The sequence below is a fragment of the Rhinoraja longicauda genome, chromosome 38 (genome assembly GCF_053455715.1).
Source record: "Rhinoraja longicauda isolate Sanriku21f chromosome 38, sRhiLon1.1, whole genome shotgun sequence".
NCBI classification, from domain to species: domain Eukaryota; kingdom Metazoa; phylum Chordata; class Chondrichthyes; order Rajiformes; family Arhynchobatidae; genus Rhinoraja; species Rhinoraja longicauda.
In genome coordinates this window covers 13,420,254-13,440,685 of record NC_135990.1, presented here as the reverse complement: position 1 = coordinate 13,440,685, position 20,432 = coordinate 13,420,254, and the positions used below count along the sequence as shown (strand labels likewise).

Here is a 20,432-nt window from a genome sequence, read left to right as displayed (position 1 = left end):
ACTTCTTGGCAAACTGTAACCTGGCCATCCTATTTTTGCAGCTAACCAGTGGTTTGCATCTTGCAGTGTAGCCTCTGTATTTTTGTTCATGAAGTCTTCTGCGGACAGTAACAAATCCACACCTGACTCATGAAGTGTGTTTCTGATCTGTCGGACAGGTGTTTGGGGATTTTTCTTTATTATAGAGAGAATTCTTCTGTCATCAGCTGTGGAGGTCTTCCTTGGCCTGCCAGTCCCTTTGCTATTTGTAAACTCACCAGTGCTCCCTTTCTTCTTAATGACGTTCCAAACAGTTGGTTTTGGTAAGCCTAAGGTTTGGCTGATGTCTAACAGTTTTATTCTTGTTTCTCAGTCTCATAATGGCTTCTTTAACTTTCATTGGCACAACTTGGTCCTCATGTTGATAAACAGCAATAAAAGTTTCCAAATGTGATGGAAAGACTGGAGGAAAGGCTAGCTGCTGAGAGCTCTCTTATACCTGCATTAAGGAGGCAATTAAACACACCTGAGCAATTACAGACACCTGTGAAGCCATGTGTCCCAAACATTATGGTGCCCTGAAATGGGGGGACTGTGTGTAAACACAGCTGTGATTTCTGCAAGGTGAAACTAAAATGTATAAAAATGGCCTTTAATAAAATCTGACAATGTGCACTTTAACCGCACGTGATTTTTTTCTATTACAAATCTCAAATCGTGGAGTACAGAGGCAATGAAATAAACAATGGGCTTTTTGTCCCAAACATTATGGAGGGCACTGCATGTGCCTGTGATGCACCTTGGAATTTTCCCAAATTCAAAGATTCTTTATAAGTGCATGCTTTTGCTTTATAATAATCTTGTTGTTTGAGTTACCTCGACTTAGTTGCACGCACAGTCATGACGAGACAGGGTGAGAGAAAGGTACATAATACCTTGAAACAAACCTAATGCAGCAATCATAGGGGACTTTAATCACATACAATTAAGCAGATTAGAGATTGAGTTCATCAAGTGCAGTGGTAAAGGTTTCTTCTAACATTTAAGGTTTTGAGTTAACCACAGGACAGATTATTTTAGATCCCTTTTTGTATTAGGAACTCCATTATACATGCCAAAGAAAAAGTAATTATAATATGAAAGACAGAGTATAGGATTTGAAGGCAACAGATGCAAGAATACTCTAAATGAAACTTAAATCCATTCAATGGATTTGAATACATCCATTCAAAATACACCCGACAACATTCTGAAGAAAGTTCCCAACGTGAAACGTCACCTATCTATGTTCTCCAGGGATGCTGTCTGGGGCAATGAGTTACTCTTGCTCTGTGCCTTTAAAAAAATATCCATTCAACATGTCCAACGTCAAGTAGATTGAAAAATATATAATAGATAAACAGAGCCTAACATTCAATGAAACACTTCATTGAACGGTAAATAATATTTGTATTCCATTGGGAAATAAAAATTCCAGAGGGAAAGTAATCAAATTGTGGCTAAATTCTCTCACTGACAAACCCCATCTCTCTTTCTCACTGACACACTCCTTTCTCTCCCAGAGGTACACTCCATCTTTCTCTGTCTCTCTCTCTGTCTCTCTCTCTGTCTCTCTCTCTCTCTCTCTCTCTCTCTCTCTCTCTCTCTCTCTCTGTCTCTCTCTCTGTCTCCCTCTCTGTCTCCCTCTCTGTCTCTCTGTGTGTCTCTGTCTCTCTCATACATACACTTCTTTCTCTCCCACAGGTACATTCCATCTCTCTCTCTCTCTCACACACACACTTACACACTCCTTTCTCTCCCACAGGTACACTCCATCTCTCTCTCTCTCTCTCCCTCTCCCTCTCTCTCTCTCTCACTCTCTCTCTCTCACACACTTACACACTTCTTTCCCTCCCACAGGTACACTCCATCTCTCTCACTGACACACACCATCTCTCTCACTGACACACACCATCTCTCTTCCTGACAGATTTATAATTTTTGCCAAAACTATTGGGAGAGTTTGCAACGGTGGACCAAAAGTGAAAGAGACACAAGAACATGGTACAAATGAAGCATGGTGGCTTGAGAGTAAACACGGCTGAGATGGGAGTAATTATGTGGAGAATAAGTGGGCACAGAGGTATGTGAAAAGTGCAGGATGGAATTAGAAAAAGGAAGTGAGGATAAGAAGAATGTATGAACATAAAATTAGTGGGGAACATAAAAGGCAACTCCAAAGTCATTTATAAACAGTGGTGCAGTAATTGAGTGGTTATGATATTGAACCAGTAATTCCAAAAAGACGACTGATGTACTGGAGACACGAATCCAAATCCCTCCACCACATCATGGTAAATAATAATTCAGTTAATTAAATAAATTTATTTAAAGAAACATTATCGGAAACGGTGATCACCATCAAATGCAATGACTAACCTCCTCAAGGCCTGGGCCATTCCGTTAGCTTCAGACCCACAGCACTGTGGTTGATCAGATAGTCTTCTGAAATAGCCTAGCCACACTATTGTATATCACCACAAAAACAACACCCAACGGCGGACACAAGTGACTGCAGATGCTGGAATCACAAGCAAAAAACAAAGTGCTGGAGGAACTCAGTGGGTCAGGCAGCATCGGTGGAGAGAATGGCCAGACCATGTTTATGGCTGGGGCCCTTGTTCAGTGAGTCTGAGCAAGACTCCCGAGCTGAAATGTCGTCTGTAAATTCCCTCCACAGATGCTGCCTGACCTTCTGAGATCCTGCAGCGTTTGTTTTTGTACCCAATGATCCTCTGCAAGTTCTGTTACCACACAGGGTGCTGTGAGCTTATTACGCCCCAGACAATAAAATGCTGGCGTAACCAGTGACGGTATCATTCACCACACAAAAGGAAAGAGTGGGGAAGTTAAAGCACCATGGAATGCCACAAACTTAAAAAACAACAATTATAAAATGTATAGGAAAAAACTGCAGATGCTGGTTTAAACTGAAGACTGGAATAACTCAGCGGGCGGGACTGGCAGTGGGAACCCACCTTCCCTCTCTCTCCAACCCTCCCCCACTCAAGTCGCACCAGCTTCTCGTTTTCACTCAACAAACAGCTAACAATGGCTTGTTTCTTTTGTCATCATTACTTTTTTCCATATCTTTTATTCACTGTTCTTTACCTTTCTACATCATCATCTATATCTCTCATTTCCCTTTTCCCTAACTAGTCTGAAGAAGGGTCTCGACTCAAAACGTCACCCATCCCTTCTCTCCAGAGATGCTGCCTGTTCCGCTGAGTTACTCCAGCTTTTTGTGTCTATCTTAAATATAAAATGTAAACTGAATATGAATGGAACGACCTGCCAGAAAGACAGCAGGTGGACTGGAGATGTACAGTGATCTCAGCCAGTGTACAGGTAAATCCGCTATGAAGCACGATTCCAGAACGAGATCCGGTTCTAAACTGATTCATGGATTAGGGAGCGTTATATGGCCCATATTTGTTATGGTGTGATCTTGATCAGAAATGCTGTTTATTCACAAAATGCTGGAGTAACTCAGCAGGTCAGGTAGCATCCCAGGAGAGAAGGAATGGGTGACGTTTCGGGTCGAGACCCTTCTTCAGACTGAAGAAGGGTCTCGTCCCGAAACGTCGCCCATTCCTTCTCTCCTGAGGTGCTGCCTGACCTGCTGAGTTACTCCAGCATTTTGCGAATAAATACCTTCGATTTGTACCAGCATCTGCAGTTATTTTCTTAGAAATACTGTTTATATCTGCGCTTTGAAAGCAAATCTAGCCTGTTTGGCTATAACATGACTTTTTATACGGCAACGTTTCTTAGGAAAATTACTGTCACGATATAGAATTACCTGCAATTTAAAGCGTAGGTGATGCTATCATGGGAAGCTCACCTGCTCAGGAAATACAGCCTTTCATGTATCTCATTCCTGTTTAAATTTATTTTAATGTTAATTTGTCCTTGAAATATTGAGGACTCAGAAATTCAAAGAGCTGCTTCCTCTTTGGTGGATAGATCCTAATTAAAAACCTGAAGGACTTTGGGCAGAACAAAGGCTTTCACGCTCTTGCCCAGGATGTCAAATGCTTATTCAAAATGATTTGAGAACCGTATAATATCCACATTTGGTTGAGATTCGGGTCGGATCTCTGCCATTTGCTATGCTAGTCATTGCCTCGAATGGTGTAAAGGTTGCAACTGAAATAATGCCAAAAAAGTGTGCCAATTTAAGAATATGAACTTACCAGGACATGCAGCCCTTCCTAGTTGTTCTGTAACTCCATAAGGACATGTTGATTCCCCCTCCAACTCCACTTTCTCATCTTAATCATTCATGCCTCGTGTCCAAAGATGACCACTCATTTGAAGAAGTTCTCCTCCTCTCTTCGACGAGAGTTTAGCAACATGCTCTCTCGCTGCTCCCCCTCTGTGATTTCTCCTGCCCTCATGGGCCTCCTCCAGTGCCATAGTGAGGCCCACCGGAAATTGGAGGAACAGCTCCTCATATTTCGCCTGGGCTGCTTGCAGCCCAGCGGTATGAACATTGACTTCTCCAACTTTAGATAGTTCCTCTGTCCCTCTCTTCCCCTCCCCCTTCCCAGTTCTCCCACTATCTTCCTGTCTCCACCTATATCCTTCCTTCGTCCCGCCCCCCTGACATCAGTCCGAAGAAGGGTCTCGACCCGAAACGTCACCCATTCCTTCTCTCCTGAGATGCTGCCTGACCTGCTGAGTAACTCCAGCATTTTGTGACACTCATTTATCACAAGAATCCTGAAACAACAAAAGCAGCTTTCCCTGGACTATGCTACCCTTAACAACGTATTGTTAAGACTTGGGGAAGGCTAATGGCGATATCTTGAGAACAGTCCGTATAACAGTGAAGGAGGTGCTGAATGTCCTAAGATGGATGAAGGTAGATAAATATCCCAGGCCTGGTCACACATAGCCAAGGATGTGATGGGAAGCTGGAGAATAAATTGCAGGAGTTCTGGCTGAGATCATAGTGAAGTACCAGAGATTGGAGGGAGGCTCATATTGTGCTTTTATTTAAGAAGGGTTGCAAAGAAAAACCTGGGAACTGTAATCCAGTTAACCCAACATCTATGAGAGGAAAGTTGCTGGAGAGGATTCTTGGGGTTAATATATACATGCATATGGAAAGACATGGGTTGATTAGAAAGAGTCAACGTGGTTGCGTAGTGGGAGATGGCTTCTCATGAATTTGATTGAGTTTTGTGAAGAAGCAACCAGGAAGGTTGATGAGAGCAGGGCCACAGACTATGGTTTATATGGACTTCAGCAAGACATTTGATAAAGTTTTACAAGGTAGACTGCCCTGCAAGGTTAGATCACATGGGATCCAGGGAAAGCTAGCTAACTGGATACAGAATCAGCTTCATGGTGTGAAGCAGAGCGGTGGAAGGTTGTTTCTCAGACCGGAGGCCTGTGACTAGTCGTGTGCCTCAGGGAGCATTGTTGGGCCCATCGCCGTTTGTGGTTTATATCAATGATTTGGATGAGAATGTACAAGGCATGATTAGTCAGTGTGCAGGTGGCACTAAAATAGATGGTATGATCAGATGGTAAACAGTGAAGATGTATCAAGAATTACAGCGGGATCTTGATCAGCTGGGAAAGTGGACCGAGAAATGGTTGATTAAGTTTAATTCAGAAAAGGTATGAGGTGTTGTTGCATTATGGATGTCAAATCAGGACAAGACATTCATAGTGAATGGTCGGCCCTTGGAGATTGTTGTAGAACAGAGAGAACCAGGAGTACAAGTACATACTCCCGGAAAGTGGCGTTGTAGGTAGATAGAGTGGTGAAGAATGCTTTTGGCATGTTGGCCTTCATCAGACAGGGAATTGAGTACACAGGTTGGGACGATATGTTACAGTTGTACAAGATGTTGGTGAGGTAGGCTTGGTGTATTGTGTTCAGTTTTGGTAATTCTGCTATAGAAAATATGCCATTAAGCTGGAAAGAATGCAGAGAAGATTTAGTACACCATGGAAATAGGCTCTTCAGCCAAATTTCACTTGGGCAGCTTACAGCTCAGTGTTATGAATATTGATTTCTGTAACTTCAAGAAACCCTGGCATTCCCTCGCTCTCCATCCCTTCTCCACCCAAGTCGCACCAGCTTCTCGTTTTCACCCAGCAAACAGCTAACAATGGCCTGTTTCCTTTATCATCGTTACTTTTTTGCATATCTTTCATTCGTTGTTCTATATCTCTCTACATCATTGTCTATATCACTCGTCAACTCTTTCCCCGGACTAGTCTGAAGAAGGGTCTCGACCCGACATGTCACCCATTCCTTCTCTCCAGAGATGTTGCCTGTCCCGCTGAGTTAATCCAACCAACCTAGTCTATTTCCAAGGGTGCTACCAGAACTCGAGGGTCTGAGTTAGAGGTTGGACTGGCTAGGGCTTTGTGCCTTGGGACCCAGGAAGCTGAGGAGTGATCTTATCGCAGTTTATAAAATCATGAGGGGAATAGAATAGAATGTGAATGCATAGTCTTTTTTTTCAGCTGAGGGAAATCAAGAACTAGGGGGCAGAGTTTAAGGTGAGAGGGGAAAGGTTGAATAGGAAGCTGAGGGGCAGCTTTTTCACAGTGGGTATTGGGTATATGGAACAAGCTGCCAGAGGAAATAGCTACAGCAGATATAATAACACCATTTATAAAACATTTGGATAGGTACATAGATAGGAAAGGTTTAGAGGGATTTGAAACAAATATTGGAAAATAAGACAAACTTAGGTGGGGTATTTTGGTTGGAAGATATGAGTTGAGCCAAAGGTCCTGATTCTGTACAGTGTGACTCTTATTTGGACAAACCTTGACACTGTGTAACATCTAGAAATATGAAGCTAGTCACCTAAACATTTGATCATGGAGGTCGCTTTTAAGCAGTGATTTCGAGGATGGATTAGTTATTCAGGCCAAGGCAACTGGTGGCAAGGTCAGCAACATTGCAATGAGGAAAACTCGGATGCGAACGAGGCCAGAGCTGGTGCAGCACAACGTTCTCCAAACACTTGGTGTCTTTTTAATTCTCCATGCACTGTTGGAGAAGGGCAAGATTACTAATGGAAATAAGGAAGAACAAAGGGCACTCATACAAAAACCATTCATGTGGACAGTCGGAAAAGAAAACTGAAGAAATGTGTGTAAACAAGTTAACAGAGCTGTCCCCCCCCCCCCCCTCCCTTCCAGAACATTCTGCTCTCCCACCTTACTCAACCGAAAAGGCTTCCTTCCCACAGCACCAACAGCCACTGGCTTATCTTCAAACCTCTGCCTCTCTTCTCTGGAAGTGAGATAGCTATCAAAACCACAAGGAGGAAGTAACCCAAAAGCAGGCAGCACACATAGCAGTGCAGTCAGGCAGCAGGTTCAACAATTGCCTGCAGGGCCTTCACCAGAGGAAGTGCAGGTCAAGGTCTCCTGTGGGCCGAGCAGATGGTCGAAATGGAGTACTGAACAGTTTGTGTCAGGTCATGAACATTGGTTTGTATCAACCAGCCAGATGTAGTCACGCCAAAAATCAGCAAAGCAACACCTCAACAATCCAAATCAGGTGCAGCTTTACACCGACATTTATGCAAATGGTATATAAGGAACAAGCTGGTAGAGCTGCTGCCTGCACCCTGAGACCCCGGTTCAATCCTGATCTCGGGTGCTGTCTCTGTGGAATTTGCACATTCGCATTGGTTTCCTACCGGTGCTACGATTTACTCTGCAACCCAAAGACGTGCAGGTTTGCAGGTTAATTGGCCTCTGTAAAATCGCCCCTAATGTGCAGGGAGTGGATGAGAAGGCGGGCTAACAAAGACCTAGTGCAAACAGGTGATCGATGATCGGCACGGATTCAGGAGGTCAAAGGGCCTGTTTCCATGCTGTATCTCTAAACTTAGTTAGTAATTCGCAGATGACAAAAAGATTACTGGGGTCACTGACAATGAGGAAGGTTGTGAAGGTTAAGCCGCACTTGGAGTATTGTGTTCAGTTCTGGTTGTCCCATTACAGGGTGGAAAGGCTTTGGAAAGGGCATTGAGGAGGCTTACCAGAATGATACCTAGATTAGGAGGCATTAACTACAGGGAGAGGTTGGACAGATTTGTTGTTTCCTCTGGAATGGCAGAGGTTGCAGGGAGACCTGATAGAAGTATATAAAATGATGAGAGGCATAGATGATGTTGACAGTCAGACCTTTCTCCCAGGATGGAAAAAAAACAAATACTAAGGGCAATGCTTTGAGGTGGGAGAAGCAAAGTTTCAAGGAGACGTGCAGCACAAATCCTTTTTTACACATAGGATGGTGAGTGCCTGGAACATGGTGCCGGGGTGGATACTGTAGTGGCATTTAAGACACTTCTGGATAAAAATATGGATATGCAGGGAATGGAGGGATATGGATTATGTGCAGGTAGGTAAAAGATGATCGTGGCATCATGTTTGGCACAGACATTGTGGTCTTGTACTCTTGTGTTCTACATAAACGAAAGCCCAATGAATTACAGTCAGTAACTGGGCAGGGATGGACTTGAAGGTAATAGTTGACAAGAGGTTCGAATCCAGAACACAAGGGGATGAATGTGCATGAAATGTTAAAGAACACCTGGAGAAAACCCACGTAGGTCACAGGGAGAACGTAGAAACCCCGTGCACACAGCACCCGTGGTCAGGATGGAACTCGGGTCTCTGGCGCCGTAAGGCAGCAACTCCACCGCTGTGCCTCTGTGTCATCCTGCAGAGGTCCACATCAAGGAGGTTTATCCCAAGGAGGTTTGCTCGCTACAAACCATTAAGCCATTGCTTTGGGCATGGGCTAGATTGAGTAAGGACGATAGATTTTCTTCTCTGAAGAACTTTGAATTAGATGGGCTTTTACAACAGCCTGATAGTTTCACAGTCACCATTATTAAGTAGTATTTATTAACATTTCTGATCATTTAATTAACTGATTTAAATTTCACAGCCTCTTTGTTCGGACTGTTAATCCAGGGTTCAGGATACCATCTGGGAAAACCACTGCCCCACAGTGGTTCCCACAATAAATTACTAACAGATTCCAACAAATTAAGTGAACAGACGAAAGTGCGGCAAAGGGAATTCACTGTTGACAAATGTGAGGTTTGGATCTCCACGAGACAGAACAGGATACAGCAAACTCTGCTCATCCGATACCCAAATGTTTGGATAGTTTGGCATCCGACTCCAAGTGCGAGCTGCAGATGTGTGGCTGGAGCCAGGGTGAGGGTTGGGAATGGGAACACGGATAGGCTTGTAGCTGAAGCCACGCTGACTTATAGGATAAAATGGGGAGAGAAACCACTCCTGATATATGAGAAGACCACAATAGTCCATTTGTCCAAAATATGAAACCAGGCATTTCAGGAGAAACATTTGGAAATTCTTTGGAAACTCCTCTATATGCAAGTGAGATCATACGTTTAGAAGTCTCTTTCATTAAAGGCAGATTAATTACAAATTATAAATGAGATTATTTTAACTAACTAAAAGTGGTTAAAGGATATAGGACAATAGATACGTGGAAATGGAAAAGTTCAATCATGATCTCATAGAATGGCCAAACGGGTTCAAGGCTAACACGCCTACAACTGCCTCAACTGTTCCTGTGGGTTGGTGGGAAGCAGGAACAGTTGTTATTTAAAGCTAGAACACAGAGAGACGAGATGGTTTTCTAAATGGGAGTAATGGCGGAAGATAACACCATGCTTGCCAGCCTCCTTGGGGTTGTAATGGCGGGGCAATGCCAAAGATCTCGGACTGGGCAAGCATAATGCCAACAATAAACAAATGCCAATGTGATGATCACTCAGGATCGAATTATAGAGCTGAGCTCAGAAAATAGACAGCAACATTATTAAACAAAAACAGAACCATAAACCTGGTTTCAAGGAAATAGTCTGCAACTAATTTCAGTTTATACAGAGAAAGTAAGGTTGGAATGTTCCATCAAGAGCAGGCAGCAACAAAGATCAGTGGAAAGTTATAATAGCTTTAAGGTACATTAATAACAATAATTATTATTTGTCACATCTGGCATGAGGCCTCACATTTGATCTTTCTCATGTGCAAGATAATGCCCGAATACCTGATTACACTAAATAATGAACAAAAAATCTTTGGCATCGAAGGTATCACAATCTTTAGCAGGTCGTGCTGGACCAGAGAGAGGGAGAACTGCTAGCTTTGACTACATTTCAGTTTTTTACTTGGAGGTTAAATGGCTTTCATTTTAAAGAGCACTCCAATGTTCTCTATTTAGTCTTAACCTTGTGCATGGAAAGAGATTGAACAGAACTGAGTGTTGGATTATTTGCAAGGCGAAAGTGGTGGTGTCTCTTAAACACTCTCTAATGAGGAGCATTGGATGGCTCTGTGAAATGAAACACCTATTTTAGGTGGTGTTGTACTTTCGACGTTTCACGAGGAAGGGGGACTAGATGATGCCGTGGCTAAGCTCTTTGCGAGGTGGGAAGTAGCTGTGATATTGTGGTTGTTGCAACTTTGTGTTTACAGCTGGAATCATACCAAGGCTAAAGGATAACGTGACAGTGTAAAGCATTTGCCATATTTCAACATGCCTGCCTCTGAACTGGGGGAGGTAGCTGAACGGAGAAAGACACAGGCTGAGAGAGGAGAGATCATCATGACACATTCTCGGGGGTTTGTAAGTCGAGTACTGCAGAAGAGGCGTAAGCAAATCCAGCTGTTTAAGTCTGCCCAAGTCCAATTTGCGCAAATGAAGTCCATGTGAGAAGTCTTCACTTGTTGGTGTGAGCTATTCCAGGGCTTTGAGGTGAGTGTTACCACATGCACTCACAACTCTCACCACAGTTGGAAACAAAACACAAGCTCAAGTGGATGACTAAGGTTTTCCTAGTCTGAGTGCAATGTTTGGAGCTTGCTGCGAATGTGGTAATCTTATCTCGGTATGAATGCTCAAATGACTAACACTGGCCCTGGCTGTCAGCAGCCCTGATATTTGAAGCACTCTGCATTAATTTCACTTCCCCCGTGAGCAAACTGCACTTTGTGGCCTGCCTGTTACTTCCCTTGGCAGATTGAGAGTTCAGCCACAATTCTGGTCGCACTAGATTCAGCAGTACAACATTTTTGTACGTTATTTTTTTCTGCTTTTTGAAAAAATGTTTTCCCCCTCTCATTTAAAAGAAATGATGTCAAATTTAAGTATTTAATCCACAGAAAATCAATTCTAAATGATGCATTAATCACTTCCACAGAACAGGTGGAAATTAAAAATAGGGAGGAGAGGAAAGGGGGAAAGTGACAAAGATACTCGCACGTACAGACTTTCATGAGAGAACACAGAACTACGTCAATCTGTCAAAGGCCCCAAGTAGTTAAGAACAAAGTTCCAATAGAGTGTAAGAAGGAACTGCAGATGCCGGTTTACACCAAGATAGACACAAAATGCTGGAGTTATTCAGGCAGCATTTCTGGAGAGTAGGAATGGGTGACGTTTTGGGTCGAGACCCTTCTGCGGACTGAGAGTCAGGGAAGACGAAGACTACAGATATGGAAGGGTCAGGTGTGAAAATGACAGATCAAAGCAGATGCTGATCAAGGAAATGTAAAATAGTTCATTGTTAGCTGATGGGAAGGTGACAAGGAGACTTACAATCAGTAAAATGGGGTGGGAGCTGCTTTACATCGTCGACTTCCACCCCAGGTTAGTTCTACAGAACTGGCAAAGTTTGCAGCAAAGCGTCAACTACAGTACTCTGAAGCACCAATTGCCACTTTTGATTGTTGTAGTTGACATACGAAAGAAGAAGAAGAATCAGTAAAGTTAATCGGGAGGAAACTAGTCGGAGAGCTGAGGTGGGGGAGGGACAGGGAGAGAGAGGGAGGGAAAGCAAGGGTTACTTGAAGTTAGAGAAATCAATATTCATAATGCTGGGTTGCAGGGGTGAGTTTTGAAATGCTTCAGTTGTAATACAAGATGAAAGTGCCTGGGAGATCATAAAGTAGCAGCTCTGAGGAGAGTCATCACTTTCGAGCTACTGTATCTGCATACTCCAGCACATCATGGCTCTAGGTTTCAAGTCAGCAGCGGGGCATGCTAAAGATCAGTCCTTTTGTGGCAAGGTGTCAACTTACATTTTCTGGATGGCACCTCCAAGCAGTGAAGGTCAAATCCCCCACCAACTCCATCTCACAGAAATGATGTCCGCAAGCCCCAATGAAGTAACGATCTATCTGCCATGTGATGCCAAAATCTCCTTGCAACAGGAGTTCAGTCGTGCAGTTAGAATATAGAAGACAGATAAGTACAGCACAGGAACAGGCTCTTGGGCCCAGTGTGTCTGTGCTGAACATGATGCAACGATAAGACTAATCTCCTCTGATATAAGGGGTCTGAAGAAGGATCTTGACCGACCCGAAACGTCACCTATTCCTTTTCTGCAAAGATCCTGCCTAACCCGCTGAGTTCCTCCAGCATTTGGTGTCCACCCTTGGTGTAAAGCAGCATCTGCAGTTTCTTCCAACACAACTAATCTCCTCTGCCCACGCATGATCCAAATCCCTCCATTCCCTGCATATCTATTTGCCTATTTTAAAGCCTCTTAAATGCCACTCTTGTATCTGCCTCCACCACCTCACCCGCAGTGTGTTTCAGACGCCCACTGCCCTCTGTGCAAAAAACATGCCTTGTACATGTCCTTTAAACTTTCCCCCTCCCACGCTAAAGCTAGGCCCTATGGTCTTTCACATTTCCACCCTGGGAGAAAAGTCAACTGTCTACCCTATATATGTATGCCTCTCAGAATTTCACATACTTCCATCATGTCCACCCTCTCCTTGCAGCTAATATCCTCTAGTCCTGTTTTCCATCGCTCGAGAGACATGCCTTCGTCTACATTTTAGAGATCGGGTTTTCCAATCGTATCATTTACACTTGGCTGCCTTTTGAAGGACCAAATATTTCTAATCCCGCCAAACTCTTTAAGTAATTGTATCACTTTAATTTATCGACACTAATACAAGTCCCACCCAAATGTGGATTTGGTGAACTATTTTGCAGCAGGTCCAATGCAAGCTGGAATTAATTGTACATGTAATTAAAGTCAATCTCTTAAATCCCCCCTAAGATTCTCTTTGGCACTGCATCCAACATTACATTTGCTGTTCCACATTTCTGGCACTCCAGCCACAGAATCAGAAAATATATTATCTTGGAATATTAATCTTGGCCGTTTGGAGCGATTTCGCTTTTAATGTACTGGCTATTCCGCGAAACATAACTCTTTCCTCTCCAGAAATAAGCGAGACTTACAGTCCGTGCAGAAACACCACCATAAACAAAAACGATCGGCTCAGCCTTGGCCACCTTTGATGTGCTGAACATGGATCTGAAACACCCATGAACCCATGTGATGCATGCACTGCATCACAAATTGTGATACGTTGAGACACAGTAGAACCACAAGTCTTGGTCGACCTTCACAGGGACAGAACAAACCATACGTAGTAAAGAATGCCTAGAAGCACTTTGAAAGACAACGTGAAAATCTTTCGGCAATGCAAAAATCTCATCACACTCCCTTTTTGCTCCCTACAATGGAAAACTATCTCTTGAATTGTTGATTGTGCAATTTTAAACCCACAGTTTTCATGGGCTCCAAAGGTCAAGGAACGTCAGAGGGGAGACTTGATAGGAATATGTAAAATTGTGAGAGGCATAGACAGGGAAGAACCTTTCTCCCAGGGTGGAAATGTCCAACACCAGAGGACATAGCTATTAGGTAAGAGGGGGAACGTCTCATGGAGATGTGCAGGGCAAGTTTTGTTTTGCACAGAGAGTGGTTGGGGACTGGAAAGCACTGCCAGGAGAGGTGGTGGAAGCAGATACCATCGTGGCGTTTATGAGGCTTTTAGACATGCACATGGACTTTCAAGGAATAGAAGGATATGGATCACATACAGACGGATGAGATCGGTTTAACTTGGCATTGGGCCCGGCATGAACATTGTGGGCCGAAGGGCCGTTTTCTGTGCTGCACTGTTCTAGGATCACGTGAGGCAGTTGTAGAGCAAGGCTTTGTGCCACAGTCTCAAATGCAATTACAGGTTGGCAATAACTTATCACAACAACCAGACCTCGTGAATGAATTTTAAAAATCATTTCATACCCTTCATTACATGTATCTCCCTCTCAGGTGGATAGCAACCTCTGTTTCTTCTATAATGCAGGTTTGGGCGGCATGGTGGCACAGTGGTAGAGCGACTGCCTTACAGCACCACAGACTCTGGTTCCATCCTAACCACGGGTGCTGATTGTACGGAGTTTGTACATTCTCCCCGTGACCACGTGGGTTTTCTCCAGGTGTTCAGATTTCTTCCCACACTCCAAAGACAGACAGGATTGGCTTCGGTGAAAGTTGCAAATTGTTTCTAGTGTGTAGGATTGTGCTGGAGTGTGGGGATCGTTGGTCAGAGCGGTCTCGGCGGGCCAAAGGACCTGTTTCCGTGCTGTAACGCTAAATTAAACTAAAGCCCATACCAGGAAGTAGGAGCCGATTAAATCGCGGTGGATCCCAGTATTACTGAAGAGGCAGTCCAAGTAGTTTACAGAATCAGATGACACATCACCAGTATATTAAGAAACATCCATCAACATGCTGCTTTCTCAATAAAGAAAGGTCCTGAGGAGTTCACAATTTAGGGAGCAGATTAAACGATCAGATTTCTCAGCCTTTCGTGCCAAAGGCATTAAGACGTCTTCCTCAAAATATCTTCTCTCGACAGACCTCCCACCTCCTACCTCATCAGTATCGTCTGACTGTTTAAAAAAAAAGTATTTCATAGATGAGTGGCGGCCTTATGCTCCGTTGTACTACATAATGGATTATGCTTTGGTTCTAAACCCCTGCCCTCTCCCCACTTTCAAATGTTGCAAATCATGATGCATTGGGTGGCACACTGCCCTACGCAGCAGCAGGGACTTGCTGCCCTACGGCGCCAGAGACCCCCGGTTCAACCCTGACTACGGATGCTTGTCTGTCTGGGGCTTGTACGTTCTCTGTCTGACCACGTGGGTTTTCTCCGGCTGCTCCGGTTTCCTCCCACACTCCAAAGACGTACAGATTTATAGACTAATTGGCTTGGTAAAAATGTAAATCGTCCATAGTGTGTGTACGGTAGTGTTAGTGTGCGGGGATCGTTGGTCGGTGAGGACTCAGTGGGCCGAAGGTCCTGTTTCCGTGCTGTATCTCTAAATTAAACTAATCTCCCTTTAACGTTAAACACATAAATTTGACCTTCGTCAATTAGTAATGTGCATCTCCTGACAACGTAAGAACAATTCTCTCAATGGTTTTCAAATTATGGAATCTACCGGTGGACAGAGATTTTTCTTTCCCATTACACTTGATCAAAATCTCTTTCTAACTCTGAGCAACATTTGAGCAGATTTGTCTTTATTTCACAAGAACGCCAGCCTGCCTGGTCATTGTTTTCTGTAAACTGTGTGTGGTTCAAAGGTTTCGTTTGCCACCGATTCGAGAGACTGTTACCATTTAAGGGCATTTTGTAAGGAAATCCTGGAACAGGTTCGAACCTGAGGAGCCCAACCAGTCAGAGAACTACATTCCAAATACTGCAAGCAAACGGAAATCATCACTGCAAAAACCAAAACACACTTTCAGTTCAGCCCACTCATTAATCTCCAACAGTTTAAACTCTGCTGAACCTTATACAGTCTCACAGGGATATTATCATAACCAAATCATGCCTGTTATGAGGCGTGCAAGCAAGTCAAACACCAGCAAAAAAAATACCAGAGGTTATATGCAATACAAATTGCATTTTCTACTGCTTTTTAGCTGCAGGGCTTTATGCTTTGCAAGACAATGCAACACATTCCTGTTCAGAATTAGTCTGCAGCTACACCCTACGTTCATTAGTTCTCCAAAGACGCCTCATGCATATAAAAATATTCAAACAGGTTTGGTTTCCAGCCACACCAAGCTAGGAACAGGCCTGAACTTGAGGACACCACTAGGGCATCAGAGATATCCTCATTCTTTAGGAAACGGGGCTTCCCCTCTTCCATTATAGATGAGGCTCTCACTAGGGCCTCCTCTATATCCCGCAGCTCCGCTCTTGCTCCCCCTCCCCCCACTCGTAACAAGGACAGAATCTCCCTCGTTCTCACCTTCCACCCCACCAACCAGCGTATCCAACAAATCATCCTCCAACATTTCCATCACCTACAACGGGACCCCACCACTGGCCACATCTTCCTATCCCCTCCCCTTTCTGCGTTCCGCAGAGACAGTTCCCTCCGTAACTCCCTGGTCCACTTGTCCCTTCCTACCCAAACCACCCCATCCCCGGGCACTTTCCCCTGCAACCGCAGGAGATGCAACACCTGTCCCTTTACCTTCCCCCTCAACTCCATCCAAAGACCCAAACAGTCTTTCCAGGTGAGACAGAGGTTCACCTGCACCTCCTCCAACCTCATCTATTGTATCCGCTGTTCTAGATGTCAACTTCTCTACATCAGCGAGACCAAACGCAGGCTCGCCGATCGTTTCGCTCAACACCTGCGCTCAGTACGTCTTAACTAACCTGATCTCCCGGTGGCTGAGCACTTCAACTCCCCCTTCCACTCCCAGTCTGACCTTTCTGTCATGGGCCTCCTCCAGTGTTATAGTGAGGCCCACCGCAAATTGGAGGAACAGCACCTCATACTTAGCTTGATAACCCGCTGAGTTACTCCAGCACTTTGTGTCTATCCACTAGGACCAAGACAAACCTAGGTTAGGGTCAGCCCTTTTATATCAGAAAGCCAAAGGTTAATATTCTCTCTGCCATTTGAACCTTAAAGGCAGCATTTCTCTTAATGAGGACGTGAGCCCAGGTACTAGGCTGCATACTGAATATTTCAGAGGAAGACATGCACACTAAATACCATCTCCTCTATCAGCTAGTAAGACGTTTTAATGGACTGCTTCTATGATTCAATGTGAAATTATAAGGGTCCAAGCCAGACAGAAGTGGCCAGAGCTGCCTCCATGCAACTTTATCATTCGTAATGCTGAAGCCATTAACCTGCATAAATGCTTCACACCAATTCCCCTCAATTTTCATCTCATATCCTTCAAATTCAACCTACTCAAATTGAAGTAGGTTAATTATAGTTCTAATAATAACTATACTAAAACTACAATATCATATCCGTCATCGCAGATTAGCGTTCAGTCCCAGCAATTCAGCCCGTCTAGGTTTTGTAGTTCAGGTGTTCATCAGTGATAGGAGCAGAATTAGGCCATTTGGCCCATCAGGTCTACCCTGTCATTCAGATATGGCTGATCTATCTTTTCCTCTGAACCCCATTCTCCTGCCTTCTCCCAATAACCCGACACCCGCACTGACAACGAACCTATCTATCTCTGCCTAAAACATATCCATGGACTTGGCCTCCATAGCCTTTTGTGACAATGAACTCCACATGGAATTGCATCAAATGGTGGTTGATCTGTGGAATTCTTTGCCACAGAAGGCTATGGAGGCTGTCAATATTTATTTTTATGGCAGAGATTGCTAGATTCTTGATTAGTACGGGTGTCAGGGGTTATGGAGAGAAGGCAGGAGAATGGGTTTAGAAGGGAGAGATAGATCAGCCATGATTGAATGGCAGATTAGATTTGTTGAGCTGAATGGGTTAAATCTGCACATATCATCTATGTAGAGGCAACATCCCCAAAGAGAGTATTCTCCCAAAGCCAACAGTTCAAGAGGATTTATTCACAAAATGCTGGAGTAACTCAGCAGGTCAGGCAGCATCTCGGGAGAGAAGGAATGGGTGACGTTTCGGGTCGAGACCCTTCTTCAGACAGTTCAAGAGGAGCTGTTGATCAGGAAGTGTTAAGAGAGGGAAAGCTCCTTTCAGATTTCACACGTTTGACATGCAAGGTCGGGGATCCGGGGAAAGCTATAAACGGGCCACTCGTCCACAGTAGCAAGGGCCCACAGCTGCGGGCTCCAATCACCCTCTGCAGCACGGAGGCACAAGAGAGGACAGATCTGGAGCAAAAAACAAATTGCTGTTGGAACTCAACGGGTCGAGCAGCATCTGCAGAAGCAAAGGGATTGTTAGCATTGCAGGTCGAGACCTTGCACCAGGACCATGACCCGAAACGTCCTTTGCCTCCGCAGATGCTGCTTGACCTGCTGAGTTCCTGCAGCGGTTTGGCCTTTTCAGCAAATGTTAAAACACCGTATCATGGCATCACTTTGTTGTAAGCAACAAAGGACGTTCTTTCCAAAGTTGCAGCCAATTATTTCTTCTGAACCAACATCAATAAAACAGTTTAACTGGTCACCCATTATATTGCTGCTGTAGGCAATCTGCAACCAGCCTTCTGACATTATAACACTTAATAAATATATTTTTTAAAATACACTTAAATAGTTGAAAACGGCATTGGGGAAAATCAGAAGATGTGAAAAGTTTTATATTAATGCATTTACTGACTTGCGATTCAAATACATTAATTTTTTTAGATTATTTCATTCGATTAATTTCATGGTGACACAGCGGTAGAGTTGCTGTCTTACAGCGCCAGAGACCCAGGTTCCATCCTGACTATGCACGGAGTTTGTACGTTCTCCCCGTGCCCACTTGGATTTTCCCTGGGAGCTCTGGTTTCCTCCTACACTCCCAAGACGTGCAGGTTTGTAGGTTAATTGGCTTAGTTGAATTGTACATTGCCCCTAGTGTGTGTATGACAGTGTCAATGTGCGGGGATTGCTGGTCAGCCTGTACACGGTGGGCTGAAGGGCCTGTTTCCACGCTGCACCTCTAAACTAAACACTCCTATTTGTTTATTTCAGCTGGTTTCGAAGAAAAGATTCAAACTCTGCCTGAGCTACTGATTATTCCCCACCAGTTGGCATCCTTCCACACGTGCAGGGTAACGGATATGCAGCTATCAATACTTTAACAAAGCAGTATCATACCCAAGATATGTAGGAAGGAACTGCAGATGCTGGTTTACACCAAAGATAAACACAAAATGCTGGAATAACTCACAGGTTCACAAGTTATAGGAGTAGAATTAGGTCATTTGGCCCTTCAAGTCTACTCCACCATTTAATCATGGCTGATCTCTGCCTCCTAATCCCATTTTCCTGCCTTCTCCCCATAACCCGTGACACCCGTTCTAATCAAGAATTTGTCTATCTCTGCCTTAAAAATATCCACTGACTTGGCCTCGACATCCCTCTGTGGCAATGAGTTCCACAGATGAACTACCCTCTGACTAAAGATGTTCCTCCTCGCCTCCTTTCTAAAAGAGCGCCCTTTAATTCTGAGGTTATAACCTCTGGTCCTAGACTCTCCCACCAGTGGGAACATCCTCTCCACATCCACTCGATCTATGCCTTTCATTATTCTGTAAGTTTCAATGAGGTTCCCCTCAACCATCTAAACTCCAGTGAGTACAGGCCGAGTGCTGTCAAACGCTCATCATATGTTAACCCACTCATTCCTAGAATCATTCTTGTAAACCTCCTCTGGATCCTCTCCAGAGCCAGCACATCCTCCTCAGATATGGGGCCCAAACTGAGCGGGTTAGGCAGCGTCTCTGGAGAAAAGGAATGGGTGACGTTTCTGGTCACCCTAATCCTTTTCTCCAGAGATGCTGCTTGACCCACTGATCCGCTGATCTACTCCACCACGTTGTGTCCATTTTCACATCTACGATGACTAAATGAGCTGATTCTGAAAGGACAGTCTTCCTCCCACATGTCCCACAACTGAAAGCAGAGACCTAATGACACAATAGACAATAGACAATAGGTGCAGGAGGAGGCCATTCAGCGCTTCGAGCCAGCACCACCATTCAATGTGATCATGGCTGATCATTCTCAATCAGTACCCCGTTCCTGCCTTCTCCCCATACCCCCCGACTCCGCTATCCTTAAGAGCTCTATCTAGCTCTCTATTGAATGCAATCAGAGAATTGGCCTCCACTGCCTTCTGAGGCAGAGAATTCCACAGATTCACAACTCTCTGACTGAAAAAGTTTTTCCTCATCTCCGTTCTAAATGGCCTACCCCTTATTCTTAAACGGTGGCCCCTTGTTCTGGACTCCCCCAACATTGGGAACATGTTTCCTGCCTCTAACGTGTCCAACCCCTTAATAATCTTATACGTTTCAGTAAGATCCCCTCTCATCCTCCTAAATTCCAGTGTATACAAGCCTAGTCGCTCCAGTCTTTCAACATATGACAGTCCCGCCATTCCGGGAATTAACCTAGTAAACCTACGCTGCAAGCGGACACCAGGAGACATATAGCTCTGTGGGGCTGTGGTGATAGTGTCTGGTATGGAGCATTTGCCACCACGATCGTCATGGTGACACATCCTTAGACATGGCCCGTGTTGTCAT

General features: G+C 44.3%; 1 protein-coding gene across 6 annotated transcripts in view; it reads right to left on the bottom strand.

The window, feature by feature from the left end:
* Positions 1 to 20,432, bottom strand: part of znf609b (zinc finger protein 609b) — a 196,536-nt gene that overhangs the window by 60,683 nt on the left and 115,421 nt on the right. The window lies entirely within an intron of this gene.